The 19,497-nt window shown below is 38.7% G+C and overlaps 1 pseudogene; it reads left to right on the plus strand.

Moving 5' to 3' along the window:
• Window positions 1-2,827: 2,827 nt before the first annotated feature.
• LOC103548875 (elongation factor 1-alpha 1 pseudogene) lies at window positions 2,828-4,587 on the plus strand (annotated as a pseudogene).
• The last annotated feature ends 14,910 nt before the right edge of the window (window positions 4,588-19,497 follow it).

Here is a 19,497-nt window from a genome sequence, read left to right on the forward strand (position 1 = left end):
AAACCAGCAAACCACTGTGTGATTGCCAGGAATATTAAAGACTGAATTGAAGGGGATCCTGCATTTAATGATACCAGTCAGTCAATTGTATGTTTCCTTTTGTCACATTCAGCTGCAGAGTTTCACGCATAGATGCACAGTAGGTGGAGAGTTAGATTTAATCAGCATTGAGGTTTAGCCAAACAAGGACAAAGATAGGAGGGGCAAGAGAGTTGAAGTTGGGAGCAAGAAAATGCTTATAATAATTGGACTTTAAGCTCTGTAAGGAAAGAGGTGAGAAAATGAAGGAGGTGAGAGAGACTGAAAAAGCAAGTCTATAAATCCTAAATTCTGCTGGGATCTAAGGATTTATTAGCGTGAGAACAAAGGAAAAGCTCTGGAATTTAAGTTGATGGTGACTAGAGATGGGATGCTCTTACAGTTATTGATAATGACAAGGTCTAAGATATGATTTGGGGTTGATAGGCTGAGGTATGGTGGAGGTCAAGACCATTGAAGGAGAGGTTAGACACTTGAGAGTCCCCAGGTTATTGGAAGGATCATACACGTACATATTTACAGCACCGAGAATTACCGCAGGAGGAGCATTGCAATAAGGTGGTAAATTTCAGTTGGCCCAGTTCACTGAAATCCATTTTTAACGGAAGATACAGGCTTCATCATTGTTTTATTTTTAAGAATAACTACATTGTATTTAGTTTATTCTAAACTTTCAAATACAACCAAAGGAAAGGAAAGGGATCATAATTAAGACCATAGCCTGAGGGCAGTATGTTTTACCAAATCACCAGCAGATGATGTATTTTCACTTATCAGACTTGTGTGAAACAGGCAAACAATTAGGAAATTTAATATTTCAAAAAATCAGCCAAAATAACAATAATGATAGCTATTTGCAAAGCTCTGTGTTACATGTTTACGATAAACCTGTGAGGTATATCTTATTGTTAGGATTTCATTGTTGAGAAACTAAGGTACTGAGAGTTTCACTGGTTATTCAAAGTTGAAGAGCTAATAGGTGAAAGAGCAGGTTTTGACTCAGACAGACTGATTCCTGAGATCTTACTCTGTACCCCATGACCAATATAAAGTGCATATTATAGACTTTTTGCAAACTATTATTCCTATAGTGTGCTTTTCTATTTCCAATTTCTTTGGTTTTTCAAATTCATTACATCTTTCCAGAAAGTATCCTTTATTTGTCTGTCCTTAAATGAAATCATTTTATAGGGCACATTATCAATTATGAAAGTGATGAATTGCTTATTATGTTTCAAAGAGCTTTTTCAGCGAGCTGCCAAGTATAAAATTTCTTCAAAAAGCACTAAGGTAACGACTTGTCTTGTCACAGCCCTAACAGGGACTCTTCCTTTGCTAGTGATGCAATTAATTGTCAGGTCTCATCCAATGTTGTTTCTTCATAATTAATTCAAGACAAATATTGAGTTGCGTGGAAGCTCATACTAAACAGGATTCCAGGGGTCTTTTGAGACATTAATGGAAGCAGAGATGGTGGGCAAACCTGGATGTGCATTAGGTACTCCTCAACGCATTTAAATATCTTTCATGAATAATACTGTTTAAGAAAGGAGAAATATTATAAAAATCTGTTTACTTAAAACCAAATAAGAAAGGAGATGGTAAGTGTATTAGGAAGTAGGCACAAAACTTAAAACACTCGGATATTATTATAGACATTGTATTTGCTCTTTCCTATGCATGAATTTCTTTCTGGGATTTTTTGAAGTATGGCATCTCATCATTCAGGTATAACTTTTAATTCTCATTCTTAGGGAGATTTTCTTACCACCTCAGCAAGAAGAGCATTCCTTTCTCCCATTATGTCCTCCACAAGACTCTGTTTATTTCATTCATTATGTATTGTTATGGACTGAGTGTTTGTGTCCCCCAAAATTCATATGTTGAAATCCTAACCCCCAGTGTAATAGTATTAGGAGGTGGGGTCTTTGAAAGGTGATTAGCTCATGAGGGCAGGGCCCCTATGAATGGGATTAGGTGCCCTTAGAGGAAGAGACACCAGGGAGCTCTCTCATTCTTTCCACCATGAACTAGCAAGCAAGAGTGGGCTGTCATCAGACACTGAATTTGCCAGGGCCTTGAAAATAGACTTCTCAATAGAGTTCCCAGTCTCCAGAGCTATGAAAAATAAATGTTTGCTGTTTAGGGCACTCAGGCTGTGTTATTTTTATTGTAGCAGACCGAATGGAAGAACACATGTACAATCAATAATTATATTTATTTATTCTTTTATTTTCTTCCCAAGCCCCAGTGAAAGAAGTGATCAATGAAGTATCATCGAGCATTATAGTTGAAAGCCCTCAGGAGTGCGAAGCACAGAGTAGGTTTTTCAGAAAGTTCGACAAATCGTGAGCTACAGCATATTCTTTTAAAGTCATTTAAAAAGCAACCATTAACTATTTTAAGTCTTCTCCAAAGAAAAATCCTTTACAGATTTTAAGAAATGGCAATTAGTAAACCCATTTTGTATTCAGTCTGTATTGCTTTATGAAATCTCCTGTTTGAAAATATCTCACACATTTTTAAGCAAAAATGTTTTCTTCTTTTATAGATTTATGTATTCTCACTGCATTCTTCTTCTTGGTTTTAGTATGCTCAGCTAAGCCTGAAAAACAGGCAAAGGCAAATACAGATCCAGGTTCATGAGCACTGAAGCTTAGACTAATTCATGGGCTGAGGGGACTCTATAAAAAAGAGTAGAAAATCTTAAGTTCAAAATCAGTAATAAATAGATTGCAAAGATATAGATAGCAGCACATTAAAACTGAAAGCTAGAGCTTTCTCGCAACGGGTTTGCCGCCAGAACACAGGTGTCGTGAAAACCACCACAAAATCTAAGCCAAAATGGGGCAGGAAAAGACTCATATCAACATCGTCGTCGTTGGACACGTCGATTCGGGCAAGTCCACCACGACTGGCCACCTGATCTACAAGTGCGGTGGGATCCACAAAAGAATCATCGAGAAATTCGAGAAGGAGCCTGCTGAGATGGGAAAGGGCTCCTTCAAGTATGCCTAGGTCTTGGATAAACTGAAAGCTGAACGTGAGCGTGGTATCACCATTGATATCTCCCTGTGGAAATTCGAGGCCAGCAAGTATTATGTTACCATCATTGAAGCCACCGGACACAGAGACTTCATCAAAATCATGATAACAGGCATGTCTCAGGCTGACTGTGCTGTCCTGATTGTCGCTGCTGGTGTTGGTGAATTTGAAGCAGGTATCTCCAAGAATAGGCAGACCCGTGAGCACGCCATTCTGGCTTACACACTGGGTGTGAAACAACAAATTGTTGGTGTTAACAAAATGGATTCCACTGAGCCACCCTACAGCTGGAAGAGATATGAGGAAATCGTTAAGGAAGTCAGCACCTACATTAAGAAAATTGGCTACAACCCAGACACAGTTGCTACAACCCAGACACAGTTGCATTTGTGCCAATTTCTGGTTGGAATGGTGACAACATGCTGGAGCCAAGTGCCAATATGCCTTGGTTCAAGGGATGGAAAGCCACCCGTAAAGATGGCAATGCCAGTGGAACTACGCTGCTTGAAGCTCTGGATTGCATCCTGCCACCAACTCGTCTAACTGATATGCCCTTGCGTCTGCCCCTCCAGGACGTCTACAAAATTGGTGGTATCGGAACTGTCCCTGTGGGCCGAGTGGAGACTGGTGTCTTGAAACCTGGCATGGTGGTCACCTTTGCTCCAGTCAATGTTACAACTGAAGTAAAGTCTGTTGAAATGCATCATGAAGCTTTGAGCGAAGCTCTTCCTGGGGACAACGTGGGCTTCGATGTTAAGAACGTGTCTGTCAAAGATGTTCGCCGTGGCAACGTGGCTGGTGACAGCAAAAATGATCCACCAATGGAGGCAGCTGGCTTCACAGCTCAGGTGATTATCCTGAACCATCCAGGCCAAATCAGTGTTGGGTATGCACCTGTGCTGGATTGTCACACAGCTCACATTGCTTGCAAGTTTGCTGAGCTGAAGGAGAAGATTGATCTTCTTTCTGGAAAGAAGCTGGAAGATGGCCCCAAATTTTTGAAATCTGGTGATGCTGCCATCATTGATATGGTTCCTGGCAAGCCCACGTGTGTTGAGAGCTTCTCAGACTATCCTCCTCTGGGCCGTTTTGCTATTCGTGACATGAAACAGACGGTTGCTGTGGGTGTCATCAAAACAGCGGACAAGAAGGCAGCTGGAGCTGGCAAGGTCACCAAGTCTGCCCAGAAGGCTCAGAAGGCTAAATGAATAGTATCCCCAATACCTGCCACCCCAGTCTTAATCAGTGGTGGAACGGTCTCAGAACTGTTTGTCTCAATTGGCCATTTAAGTTTAATAGTAAAAGCCTGGTTAATGATAACAATGCATCGTAAAACCTTCAGAAGGAAAGGAGAATGTTTTGTGGACCATTTGGTTTTTTGTGTGGCAGTTTTAAGTTATTAGTTTTTAAAATCAGTACTTTTTAACGGAAACAACTTGACCAAAAATCTGTCACAGAATTTTGAGACCCATTAAAACAAAGTTTAATGAGACAAAAAAAAAACTGAAAGCTAGAAAATATTACAAACATCAGAAAATTCAGGAGTATATGTGTGTTTTTATTAATTAACTCCCTGACACATGTTTGTAGTTTGTCCCCTAAATTTTTGACCGAATATTCCTTGAACGTTTCCTCATTTGACAACTTTGTAACATTTTCTATAGAAAGAATAGAGTAGCGATTCAATATTTCCTCCAGAAGAGTTTAGGAATTTTTAAATTATTATTTATAATTTCTAACAGCTCCTCATTATTTGTAAATTCACGTGTAATTTAGAATTTTTGTCAAATTTGAGAAAACTGCTATAAGTGTCTTTCACAGGTAAGATGTAGGGATTCAGGGCACTTTGAGTTTTCTTCTGCAGTACCTACTCTTAAACACTCTTTGAGCTGATAAAAGTTATTAGCCAATTTGTCCCTGGTGTCCTGGTTTTAGTGCTATATTGTAATTTTTATGCTATCCTTGTCCATATCAGTATTTCATGTCACATTAGCAAAAACTTTAAGCATTTTTCCAACATGTTTATATGATTTATGCCACTTCATTAATTCGATTATCAAAGAACACAAAAGCCTATTAATTATTTGTATACAAGATTTATCTCTTCCATTACATGAGTTACTGCTTTTGGGGTGATCTGAAATCATTTTTCATGACAATTAGCTCCTCAGTGTCAGAATTATTTCAATTTATTATTACTTTTGTTTTTGCATTCCATTAATTTTATCCGCATTTCCTCTCAGGTCTTTACTAAATAAATTTAATACTCACATATACTTCCAGTTCAGGAGTTTGCAGTTTCTTACTTCTTTTATTGAAACTTTCCAAATAATGTTTTTTCAAATTGTAGGTTTCCCAGGGTATTTTACTTCCCAGGATGCTTGGGTCCACTCCAGTGAAATCCCAAATAGGGAAGGGTGTTGTGAAGCAAAGTCATAAGGAAAGAGGCAGCAATCTTAACTAATTTTGGTTCAAGTATGTAATTTTTGAAAATGAAAAAAATGTATGTGACCACCTGCATATATTGATAAGGTCTCTCTGGGGACATTGGAAGTGAGGGGCCCTGTAGCATAAGCTTCATTAGTTCCATGGTATGTCTATCTCTGATCAAAAGTAAAACTAAGACTATCATCTCCCTCAGTAAGCATGTTTGATGAATAGGTGTGTGCTTTCAATGCTAAGCTCCAAGGAAGACAAGAAACACACTTTATAAAAACAATTGCAATTATTTTATAAATTGGAGAGAAACTTCTACATTGCTCTTTGAAAGTAATTGTTTTCTTAAAATATGCTTTAAAAATTGATATATTAAAAAATGAACACAACTTTAAGAACAATAAGAACAATGAAACCAAGCTTGAAAAACCTGAGCAAATTTTAGCCTCCGGACTCTTGATGAAGTTTGCTTAATTTATTACCGTTTCTTAATGCCTAGCATGCTGATGGAACTCAAGAAATATTTGTGACCAAGTACATTAATGAATGAATGAACTACAAAATGTGAAGTAATTAAAACTCTAAAAACCTAATATTTAATGGACAGGATAAACAGGTGACATTAGTAGAAGGAAAAATATTCTCTTGACTGAGAAAAAAATGTAATGGGAAATATAAAGTATACACAGCAATGATTAATTTCCATTTAAAATTTTCTTTCACATAAGGGAAGGAAAATGATGCAGAAAGTTTTGCTGTTCCATGTAAAGAGTTCCAGTGCTGGGGCTGAGTAATCAGAGTGAAGAATACAACTAGTGTGCTATCGAAAGACTAAGCAGTGGCCGAAGCAGAGATGAAAAGTTGCCAACATCACTGGTAAACTGAAGAGTCGCAACAGGAAACGGCTCTCTGTTTTCCCAACTACTATGTCTCTTTTTCTGAGCTACATGAACCCACGCCCCTTACTGGTATCCTTGCCAAATTATTTAACTTTTCAGCCACATATGCTATTATTATAGTCTTATTTTTGTGTTTGAGACACAGTCATGTTCATTTTAAACTGGCAGACCTGTATCTAGGTCAAAGGGCTTCTCTTGTCTCTGAAGTGCTGGCTAAAGCCATGACTTTCAAGAGTGTGTGTTGCTGTTAGTGCATGCGGCCCTCCTGTCGTGGGGAAGGGGGTGGAGAAGTGGTTCTGGATCTCAGATCCTATCTCTCTCTTCCTTTTCTAACTCCCAGTTCCTCTGGCACTGAAAAGAAAGGCAAGAAAAGAAAGAAAAAAAGGCAAACATCTTACCTGTAGGATATGAGTGCAGCCTCCTTCTGGGGGTTCTTGCTGCTTCTCTGGTTAACATAACAGGAGGGAAGGTGGAGTAGTTCTGAAGTATGTATTTCTTTGCTGAAAGTTCCTTCTCATAATGGGAGAGTGATTCTATTAGGAGCAGGACTGATTTGCAGTGCTGAGTGTCCATTCGAGATTTGTAGTCTTAACTGTCAAGACAATCATCTGCATGGTTGAGTGTTTACCTCCAACTGAGTTCAGGTACTCACTTAACAGGATGGGCATCATCTCTAATCAGGGCTGGACTCCTACCAGGAGTAGACAGGAAGAAAAGACCATACAAAGAGCATGCGAAGGGTTGATTCATATGCCTGACTATGGAATCTAAGTTGGGGGAGGAAAAAAGGAATATGATAACCTTTGTAAAGGTATTAGGATCAACAAAGAAAAGCTCTGTTGATACTGAGAAATTGTCAGAATTTGAATGCTAAACATGAAATTTTGAAAGTTCTGTTTTATGGATAGTAATAAGGTGTAGAATCTTGCTCCTCAAAATGTTATCCAGGGCCCAGCATCATTTACATCACCTGGGAGCTTTTCACAAATGTATAATCTTAGCGAGTCAGAATCTTCATACTAGCAAGTTCTCTAGTTGATTCAAATACACATTAAGTCTAAGAAATACTGGTCTAGAATAGTGCTTCTCAGCCCTGGTTGCATATTAAAATCACTAAGGGAGCTTTTAAAATATTCCTGATTCTAAGTGAGAAAGTCTTGGGGTTGGGCCCAGGCATTGGCATTTTTTAAAACCAGAATTGACCCTGACAGTGGGTGGTAAGAAAGGAGACATGAAGAAACAGAAAGGTCAAGATGGATAGATCATCTGATGGATTTTGAAGTTACCAAGTTACCACATTCTACTCAGGTCAAGCCAGTTGTTGCCACGTGGGGATACAGCATTGTCACAACAATTTTTCAAAGAAGAAAGAAATTTTGGAGGAGTGACATCAGCATCATGGCAGAGTGAGCCCTTCCCTTGAACTCTCCCCTCTAAGATACAACCAAAAGGAAATTCATATACCACCAGAGGACATATACATATCACAAAAGATATCTGGAGACCCACATAGCCTTACGCCTCCAGGTGGTGGTGGGGCTGCATCCTCCAGAGGAAATGGAAGCTGATCTGAAAGAGTTCTGTGGAGAGAGATGGGCCATGGCAGTGGGAAATGTGCAGGTTAAAGGGGCGCCCCATCCCTGCCCAGTACTCCAGCCCCAGAATCATCTGGAGCACGGTGTGGTGAGTGTGGTGGTGGTGGCAGGGAATGTGCTCAGGTGAGAGAGATGTCCTGTCCCTGCCTGGCACTCCAGTCCCAGGATCACCCAGAGCACAGCACAGAGAGCTTGGCAACAGCAGTGGGGAAAGTGTGCAGCCCCAGAATCATCTGGAGCATGGTGTGTAGAGTCTGGTAGTCACGGAGGGGAAAGTGCGCAGGTGAGAGAGGTGCCTTGCCCCCACCCAGTACTCCAGCCCCAGTACAGTATAGAGAGCTTGGCAGTGTTGGCAGGGAAAGGGAAAGTGTAGACCTGCAATCGCCCAGAGCTCTGCACAGAGAGACAAACAGGGGCTGGGAGAAGCACTGGGGAAGAAGAGTACCTTTCCCCCTGCCAGTGCTCCAGATCTGCCATCAATCAGTTGTTCAGAGAGAAAAGCAGTCAGTGGCTGGAGCTGGGGAGCCCTGCTTGTGGCAGATGCAGAATACACAGTGCCTGATCCCCATCCAGTGGGGGTATGTGGCAGCTGTGACCAGATAAGAGCACCACAAGGAAGCAAAAATCTACTTCATCAAGCAGTATGAGTAGGTGTGTTAAAGCTCCAGACCAGCAGAAAAGTGACAAGTGCTCAGAAACCCTGGAGGCACAGAAATTCATAACCTAAATGACAAAGAACTCAAAACAGTTATCATAAAAAAACTCAATGAGTTACAAGAAAACACAGAAAGACAAATTAACGAATTCAGGAGCTTCTTCACAAAGGAGATTGAAACTATAAAGAACCAATCAGAATGGTTGGAGATGAATGAATGTATGAAATAAAGAAATAAGTGGATGAAATAAAGAAATAAACAATGGATGAAATAAAGAAAAATCTGTATTCCCTAAACTACAGAGCTGACAGCATGAAGGAGAGAAACAGCCAGTTGGAGGATAGTACTATAGAAATGCTTCAGAGGGAGGAGAAGAGAGAACTAAGACAAAAAACAAGCTCTCAAAGACATATCTGACTCAATCAGGAAATGCAACATAAGGATTATAGATATTCCAGAGGCGGAAGAGAAAGAGGATGGAGCAAAGAGCTTATTCAAAGAAATAATAGCTGAAAAGTTCCCAAACCTGGGGAGGGAGCTGGAAATCCATGTGAAAGAGGCCTCCAGATCTCCTAACTTTGTCAATGTGAAAAGAGTCACTGCAAGGCATACAGTAGTGAAGCTGGCAAAAGTCAAGGACAAAGAAAATATGCTAAGGACAGTAAGGCAGAAGAAAATAACTTACAAAGGAACCCCTGTCAGGCTGTCAGTGGATTTCTCAGCAGAAAACTTAAAGGACAGGAGAGAGTGGAATGATATATTCAAAATACTGAAAGACACAAACTTTCAGCCAAGAATACTCTATCCAGTAAAATCTCCTTCAGATTGATGGAGAAATAAAAACTCCCAGATAAACAAAAGCTAAGGGAGTTCATTGCCACAAGACTCCCTTTGCAAGAAATCCTCAAGAAGGCCCTCATACATGAAAAAAAAAAAAAATAGGAAAGGACCTACACAGCCCTGCGCAAGGAGATGAATACATAGGCAATAATCAGAAAACAACAGCTCTCTATCAGATCAGCTTAGTAAACACTTATCTTTATCAACAAGGATAAAGAAAAGGAAAACATGAAAACAAAAATGATCTCATCAATTTAACCACAAACTCACCTCATAAGATGGAAAAACATATGACAAAAATAACTTAGAAGGGGAAGAGGAATGGGATGGAATCTGTATAGTCTAAGGAAATAAGAGGCTATCAGAAAATGGACTATCTCAACTATGAGATTTTTTCATACGAACCTAAGGGCAACCACTAAACAAATAATTAGAACTGAGACATTTACAGTAAACAAGGAGCAAATTAAGAAAACCAACAAACAAAACTACCTAATCAGATTGGTAGCCCGAAATACACAGGACAAGAAACAAAAGAAATGCAGAAGAACCAGGAAACATGAGATAAGATGGCAGTATTGAGACCTCATATATCAATAATCACTCTAAATGTAAATGAATTGAACTCTCTAATCAAAACACAGAGTGGTAGGATGGATTAAAGAACAAGACCCAACAATACGCTGCCTCCAGGAAATACATATCAGCTCTAGAGACAAACACAGGCTCGGAGTGAAAGGATGGAAGACAATACTCCAAGCTAATGGCAAACAAAAGAAAGCAGGTGTTGCCATACTTATGTAAGACAAGGTAGACTTCAAGATAAGAAAAAGAGAGACATAGAGGGGCAGTATATAATGATAAAAGGGACTCTATACCAAGAATACATAACACTTATAAACATGTGTGTACCTAACACAGGAGCACCAAAGTATGTAAAGCAACTATTAACAAACCTAAAAGGAGATATCAACGACAATACAGTAATAGTAGAGGACTTCAATAGCCCACTTACATCAATGGATATATCATCCAGACAAAAAGTCAACAAGGAAATAATGGAATTAAATGAAAAACTAGACCAGATGAACTTAATAGATATATAGAGAGCGCTCCACCCCAAAACAGCAGAATACACATTTTTTTCTCAAGTGCGCATGGAACATTCTCAAGGATAGATCACATATTGGGAAACAAGGAAAATTTCAATAAATTTAAGAAGATTGAAATCATATCTACTATCTTTTCTGACCATAATGCCGTGAAACTAGAAATCAACTACAAGAACAAAGCTGGAAAAGAAATAAAAACATGGAGACTAAACAGTGTAGTACTGAGCAACCAAAGGGTCGTCAAAGAAATAAAGGGAGAAATCAAAGAATATTTAGAGACAAATGAGAACACCGTACTAACTCTTATGGGATGCAGCAAAAGTAGTCCTAAGAGGGAAAGTTATAGCAATACAGGCCCAATTTAACAAACAAGAAAGAGCTCAAATAAACAATCTTAAACTGCACCTAGCAGAATTAGAAAAAGAACAACAAACAAAGCCCAAACTCAGTAGAAGTAATGAAATAACAAAAATTAGAGCAGAAATAAATGAAATTCAAACAAAAAAACTGTAAAAAGCATCAGTGAAACAAGGAGTTGGTTCTTTGAGAGGATAAACAAAATTGACAAACTCTTAACCAGACTCACTAAGAAAAAAAGAGAGAAGCCTCAATAAATAAAATTAGAAATGAAAGAGGAGAAATTACAACAGATAACACAGAAATACAACAGATTATAAGAGAATATTATGAAAAACTATACGCCAACAAACTGGACAGTCTAGAAGACAAGGATAAATTCTTAGACTCTTACAACCTCCCAAAACTGAATCCAGAAGAAACAGAGAATCTGAACAGACCAATCACAAGTAACGAGATTGAAAGAGTAATCAAAAACCTCCCAAAAAATAAAAGTCCAAGACCAGATGGCTTCTCAGGAGAATTCTCCAAACATTCAAAGACAATTTATTACCTATTTATCTCAAACTATTCCAAAAAATTGAGGAAGACGGAAATATTCCTAACACATTCTATGAGGCCAACATCACCCTAATCCTGAAACCAGACAAGGACAACACAAAGAAAGAAAATTACAGGCCAATATTTCTGATGAACATAGATGCAAAAATCCTCAAAAGATTATTGGCAAACCAAACGTAGCAATACATTAAAAAGATCATACACCATGATCAAGTGGGATTCATACCAGTGACACAGGGATGGTTCAATATCCACAAATCAGTCAATGTGATACACCACATTTATAAAAGGAGGAAGTAAAACCACATGATCTTCTCCATAGATGGCAGAGAAAGCATTTGACAAGATGCAACATCCATTCATGATAAAAACTCAATAAAATGGGTATAGAAGGAAAATACCTCGACATAATAAAGGCCATATATGACAAACCCACTGCCAACATCATATTCAATGGGGAAAAAGTGAAAGCCATCCTTCTGAGAACAAGAACAAGACAAGGGTGCCAACTCTTGCCGCTCTTATTCAACATAGTAGTAGAGGTTTTGGCCAGAGCAATTTGGCATGAAAAAGAAATAAAAGGAATCCAAATAGGCACTGAAGAAGTGACACTCTCACTTTTTGCAGACAACATGATTTTATATATAGAAAACCCTAGAGAATCCATTGGAAAACTATTAGAAATAATCAACAGCTACAGAAAATTTGAAGGATACAAAGTCAACATACAACCATTGGTGGCATTTCTATACTCTAATGACGAGCTAACAGAACAACAATTCAAAATACAACCCCATTTACAATCACAAACACAAAGAATAAAATATCTTGGAATAAATTTAACCAAGGAGGTGAAAGACCTATACAAAGAAAACTATAAGACATCACTGAAAGAAATCTATAATAAAATAAAGTAATGGAAAGATATTCCATGTAGATGGATTGGAAGAATAAACATAGTTAAAATGTCCATACTATCTAAAGCAATCTACAGATTCAAGGCAATCCCAATCAGAATCCCAAGGACATTCTTCACAGAAATAGAACAAAGAATATTAAAATTCATATGGGGCAACAAAAGACCCCGAATAACCCAAAGCAATCCTGAGAAACAAGAACAAAGCTGATGGAACCGCAATCCCTGACTTGAAAACATGTTGTAAAGCCATAGAAATCAAAACAGCATGATACTGGTACAAAAACAGGCATGTAGATCAATGGAAGAGAATTGAAAGCCCAGAAATAAAATCACAAATCTATGGACAGCTAATCTTCCACAAAGCTTCCAAGAACATACAGTGGAGATAGGAAAGCCTCTTCAATAAATAGTGCTGAGAAAACTGGACAGCCACAGGCCAAGAAATAAAAGTAGATCATTATCTTTATCCACACACAAAAATAGTTTCAAAATGGATCAAAGACTTGAAGATAAGACCTGAAACCATAAAACTTCTGGAAGAAAATACAGGCAGTACACTCTTTGACATCAGCCTTAAAAGGATTTTTACAAATATAATGTCCATGCAGACAAGGGCAACAAAAGTAAAAGTAAACAAGTGGGACTTCATCAGACTAAAGAGCTTCTGGAAGGTGAAGGAAACCAAGATAAAAATGAAAAAATAACCCACCAACTGGGATAAAATATTTGCAAATCATATATCTAATAAGGGGTTAATCTCCATAATATATAAAGAACTCAAGCAACTGAACTACAAAAAATTAAACAACCCAATCAAAAAGTGGGAAGAGGATACAAATAGACATTTTTCCAAAGAAGATATACAGATGGCAATAGGCACATGAAAAGATGCCCAACATCACTAATCATCAGGGAGATGTAAATCAAAACTACACTCAGATATCATCTTATGTCCATAAGAATAGTTATAATCACCAAGACAAAAAACAATAAATGTTGGAGAGGTAGTGGAGAAAAGGGAACCCTCATCCACTGCTGATGGGAATACAAACTGGTGCAGCCTCTTTGGAAAACAGTATGAAAATCTCCCAAAAAATTAAAAATAGACCCAGCTATGCCGCTACTGAGTATTTATCCAAAGAACTTGAAATCAACAATACAAAGAGACTTATGCACTATTATGTTCATTGCACCATTATTCACAATAGCCAAGACATGGAAGCAACCCAAGTGCCCAAGCACTGATGATTGGACAAAGAAGATGTGGGATATACGTACAATGAAATACTACTCAGCCATAAAAAATACATAATCGTCCCATTCACAACCACATGGATGGACCTTGAGGACATCATGTTAAGTGAAATAAGCCAGACAGAGAAAGACAAACACTGTATGATTTCACTCATATGTGGAATATAAACAAATTTACGGACAAAGAGAACAATTTAGTGGTTACTAGGGGGAAGGGGGGAGGGTGGGCACAAGCCGTGCAGGGGTACATTTATATGGTGTTTGACAAATACTAAGGTAAAACTGAATTTTCAGAATGTTATAAACTATTTAGGCCATAACAAAAAATTGTTTTAAAAAGGCAAGAAATTTGAATTTCATAACAAATATCTATATTTTAAATTTATCGTTAAAATTAAAAAGAAAAAATAAAATCACTAGGGATTCCAAACACAAGAGGCTAGAGTTACACTTCAGGTTTGCAGCTTGGAAAGAACAGTAATCTTAAGCCCTCAAACATGTGGACTCAAAATTCCTCTTGCATTAGCATACCAGAGATGTCCCCTTTCCCAACTGTTGAGTCACGTTAGGCAAGCTCACAATTATTTAGAGAGTAGCAATGAGTAAAACTGCTGAGAATTTTACAGGGCTCAGAATAGTCACATTGGCATTATCATCTTCTTTACTCTGGGTACACAATGATCAGTGGCCATCAGAGAAAAATGTAGCAGAAAAAGTTCAATTAGATGAATCCATGCTTCCATCTCCATTAAAGGGAAAACTGTTCTCGGTGGCACAAAAATACTTAAAAGTCTTTAGCTCTTCCCACCTGGAGGATATGAAAAACCACAGACATGTTGGCCGCCTTTTTTTCCCTTTTCTTCTTTTTCCCTTTCTGCTTGTCACATTGTTTTTTCTTCAGATAAATTAATAAAATCAATTGTTTATACCAAGTACTGGAAACACGGTAATTTTTTCCTTTTATAAAGTGATTTTCACTCTCTGTTCTAATCTGTTATGTGCAAAAGTCCTTTTTATTAAAATTGTTTCTGTTCTCCAAATGCTATGGAGAACCTAGCCATTTGGGTTTGTAGCTAAACATCAATGAAAAGAGAGCTAGGAATAATCTGGACAGTGATGATAAGAAGAGGGCCATCCAGATAGAACTGTCACCGATAACCAGTGACCTTGCTAGAGCTGCCCAGTCCAGGCCCTCAGTTACTGTGTGGGAGCTTTCTCCCCGTCCATACCCACATTCACATACACCACTGTGCTAGATGTCCAGTCCCACCTCTCCACCCTTTTCCAAATGTGGAGCTTACAGTTATCCTGAGCAGTGAAGTGTGATCTACACAGGGTATTCAGACTAGGGCCAAACTCCATTAGACAGACAACTCAGACAACTGGTGAGACCCTGGTAGGGATAAAAAGGCACAGGTCCTGAGTGCAGTGATGGGAGGATCTCAGGCACATGAAGGCTGAAGTTGGCCGGGTTGCTCGGCTTGGAATCAATGTTCTGGGGCCTCACTCAAAGCCCAGTGGGTCTCTTAATCCACTAAACCAATGTTTCCCAGGCAGCCTTTCAAGGGAGGCTTCCCATCCCTTTCCAATCTGCCTACGACTCCTAGCTTAACATGTTTTTATTCATACACAAAGTACGGGAAAAAACTAATATCCTTTTATTTTGCAACAGACTTTGAAGGCCTAGAGACCAAAATCATTAGCACCTAAAAACCTGGATCCTCTTTCCTTGAGAGTAGGGAGGTCTCTGTCTTCAAAACCTATTTATGAGCTGGGGGAAGCATTCCTTTATGGAATGCAGGCATCACAGACTCATTGAGAAGGCTGAATTCTTTCAATAGTAGAAATAGAACAAAGGGAGAAAGTTGTTTCCATTAACTGAGATTGAATACTCTTATATAATTACTCATTTTATATATAAGTATATATAAACATTATATATGTATATTTTATATACACATATTATATATGTATGTATGCATATATATGTTTATGAGTTCTAAGTACACAAAATTGAATTACATAAATCATATTAGAGACTAGAGTTAAATAGAACATCATACTACTTTCCAGTGGTTAACAGACCAGTGGCAATATAAATGTAAACAGAGGAAAGTCCAAATTCCAGAAAAGAATGATCAATAATGTCAAATGCCACAAAGATGTCAAATAAAATGAGGACTTAAAATTATCTAAGAGATTCCAAATCAGAAGGTCAATAGGATTTTCCTGTAGGATGATCACCAAAGCCATGTTGCTTAGGGTAGAGGAAGTAATGTTGAGCTGAGATTTGAGAGACAGGGATTATAGACTATACTCTCAGGAAGCAGAACTCTGAGAGGAAGGAACAGAATAGAGCTGTCAATGGGATGGAAGATAACGAATGTTTGAGGGAGAGCTTATTTTCTTAAGTTTAGAGTTAGGGAACCAACAGGGGAAGGTAAGTTAGAGACAAACATAAAGGTTACGATTAATGGAACAAAGTGACAAACAGGATGGGGACCAGATCCAGAAAAGTAATGAGAGGATTAACTTTAGATAGGAGATGGGGTAGCTCTTCCTCTGAGAAGATGATAAAGGTATGGCTGAGTTGGAGTTTAGGTAAATTATCTGGACAGAGAGAAATACTTCAAAAAAGAGGCTTCTATTGCTTCTGTGAGAGAAGGCATTTCCTTCTTTTGCTACCACTGTGGTGGAGACCACCCTTGCCTCTCACCTGGATTATCGCAATTGTCTCATAGCCATTCTACTTACTCATCTCACTTCCCTTTTTCTCAATGCTGCATCCAGAACAATGTTAGATTTAAGCCTGATCACGTTACCCCTCTGGACAAGACCCACCAAATCCTGGACATAAAAGTCGCAGTCTATATAGTGACCTATTTGACCTGCCTGTGTTCTGCGCCCACACTCACCACCTCACTCCCAAACTCTCTGAGCCTTCTACTTCTCTTTCCTTGGCTCCCTGGCTCCGGCCACAGTTGCCTTTCTCAAGGTCTCCAGGGGTCTTCCACTATCATCCAGGACTTTGCATTTGATGTTCCCTCTCCTTGGAAAGTTCTTCTCCAAGAACCATGGCTCAGTTTCTTCACTCCTTCAGATGTGACATGGCCTTGAGCTCTCTTCAGGACATGGCATCTAAAAATTCCACATTGTTCCTCCCTTGACATTTTCTAACCCCATTCGCTGAATCACATTTTCAATTTAGGCTAGCTACTTGAAATCTGTGACATACTATATATTTTCCTAGCGTGCCTTGTTTTTTACCTGACTCCACCATGAGCGCAGGGGTTTTTATCTCCTGTTCACTGCTCCATCCTCAGCTCCTAAATTGGTGACAGGCACAGTAGACAATGCGCATTTGTTGTGTGAATTGTGATAGGTCATTGAGGGCTGGAGCCCTCTGGGTACAAGTTAAAGGCCATCTGAGAAATAGTGATGGTCATTTTAGGCTAGAAATGGAAATTCTAGGTTAGAAACACACATATTTGTATGATTTCTCTCGCCAAGTTCAATGCTCAGGAGTTGACAATAAGGACATAAATGCTCTGACACATGTAAATCAGCACTGCTCAACAGAATGTAATGCAAACCACAAAGGCAAGCATATATGTAATTTTTCTTTTTTTCCAGCTGTATTGAGGTATGATTGACAAATATAAATTTTATATATTTAAGGTGTGCAATGTGATGATTTGATATACATATATGTTGTGAATTTATTACCACAACCAAGTGAATTAATGAGATTTTACAATCTATTTTCATACTAAGGCAGTGAACTCTAGTGTGTATTTCACACATCTAGCATATTTCAATTCAGACTAGTCACATTTCACGAGCTCAATAGACCATGCGGCTAGTGGTTGCCGTATCAGACAGTTTAGATCTAGATAAATATAGAGTTGGAAATGGCTTGTTTCTAGTTGAAAGACATGATATGGAGGCAGTCGAATGTAAAAATAGGACAGTTATTGAAATGATAGAACATAAAGCCAATTGCCTCAGTAGGAGAAAAGGGTTGGACAGAAGTGGATTATGAAAGGAATTCCAAATTATGTCAAAGGGCAAATTCAGTGGGATTAAACAATAGGAGTTTCTGATCGGAGATTATCTGAAGCATCAGATGGACGGGAAAGTTATTATGGACAGAAAGTACAATGGGTAGCAACAGCAGTCTAGGAAAATGAAAGATGTTGTGGACAAGAGAACTGTTGCCAGAGTCTTCAAAGAATTTGGGCGGAGGTGAGTGACTCTCAGGTCAAGGATGACAACAGTGGAGTCCAGAGGATGACTACTGGAATCAATGACACCCAAAATAAAAGATTTTAGCACAGGGGGAACCAATAAATCTTTTAGAAGTGATATAATGTAGGTTCTAGAGATGACTAAGAAAACATCAATATGATGGAGAGTGAGGAGAAGGAGATCAGAGTATAACGATCGGGAAAATATTAGACTAGGATAGAAGACAGGCAGCTGTAACAGCTGGGGCAAGGCCATGTTTTCCAAATAAGAAGGGCAAAGCCTATCTCTGGTCAAATCAGAAGATGGGACTCTCCAGTTATCTATCGATAAGGATATTTCCTGGCTGGCTATGAGCGAGAATTTTTCCTCAAATAAGCTGGCACTGCCACACTACCCTAATCTTTTAACAAATAGTTCTTCCCAAGGGCAGAAGTGACTCTTAGATAATGGCTCTAAGATAGCCAAGATGAACTACTTAAATCTGAGAAGCTTTATCAAGGCAGCTCTTTCCTCGAATTCACAGTATATTTATTATCCTTGATGTCATTTCACATTACCTATTTCAGAAGCTTCTTTTAAGGGATAAAGGGGGAAATAAAGGAGGCCCACTGAGTCGTGGGTCTCAAAAGAGTACATCAGAGTTGTCTAAGAGGATCTTAGTTTTTGGAACCCTATGGCAAGATAGGAGAAAAATCAGTATTTTGTTTACTTTGCCCTAATAAAGGCTGAACTAGTTATACAAATAATCTTTAATTGTTAATTAAACTTGGTCACTATTCAATATTCATTCAACAAACATTTTCTGAATTTTAGCCAGTTGTCAGGCACACTACAAGGTTCTGAAGACACAATGATGAAAAAGACAAAATTTCTCTCAAAGAGTTTCAAATTAAACCAAGAGACTGACAATTAACTAGGGAATTAAAATAGAGTGTGGAGGGACTTTCAAGGGCCCCTCCTGACCTATGGGTGGGAGATTGGTGGAGCTAGAACATCATCCCAGCCGACATATCCCCATTCCCCAGGCAGCTGACACTTCATAGAGTTTACTGAATATGAGAATAGAAAAGAGAAAATTGTATGACACGTCAATACAGCAAAACCACCTAATGTGCCCTTCCAACATCTGTTTCATTTTTTCCTAAAAATTTCATCTTTATGTAGTAATCACCACATCTTTATCTCTAAAAAATTTGGATTCTCTCTAATTCATGTACATTCTCAAACATCCGATCATGCTCTCACGTTCCTCTCTGCGAGACAATTATAAGCTAAGAGAAATAGTTCTCAAACTTGGCTGCACATTAGAATTAGCTGGGGAATTTTGAAAATGCCCTTTGCCCAGGGCACAGCCCAGATCAATTAAATCACAATCTCTGGGGGTGGGATATAGGCATCAGGATTGTTTTCTAAATCTCCCCAGGTGGTTCCCATGTGCAGGCAAAGTTGAGCACCACTGCCTTCAAGCACTCGGTGAACCCAAAACTGGTCGTAATTCAAACCATGACTTCTCATACTTGAGCATGACCTCTATAA

This window comes from Equus przewalskii, chromosome 7 (assembly GCF_037783145.1).
Source record: "Equus przewalskii isolate Varuska chromosome 7, EquPr2, whole genome shotgun sequence".
Lineage (NCBI taxonomy): Eukaryota > Metazoa > Chordata > Mammalia > Perissodactyla > Equidae > Equus > Equus przewalskii.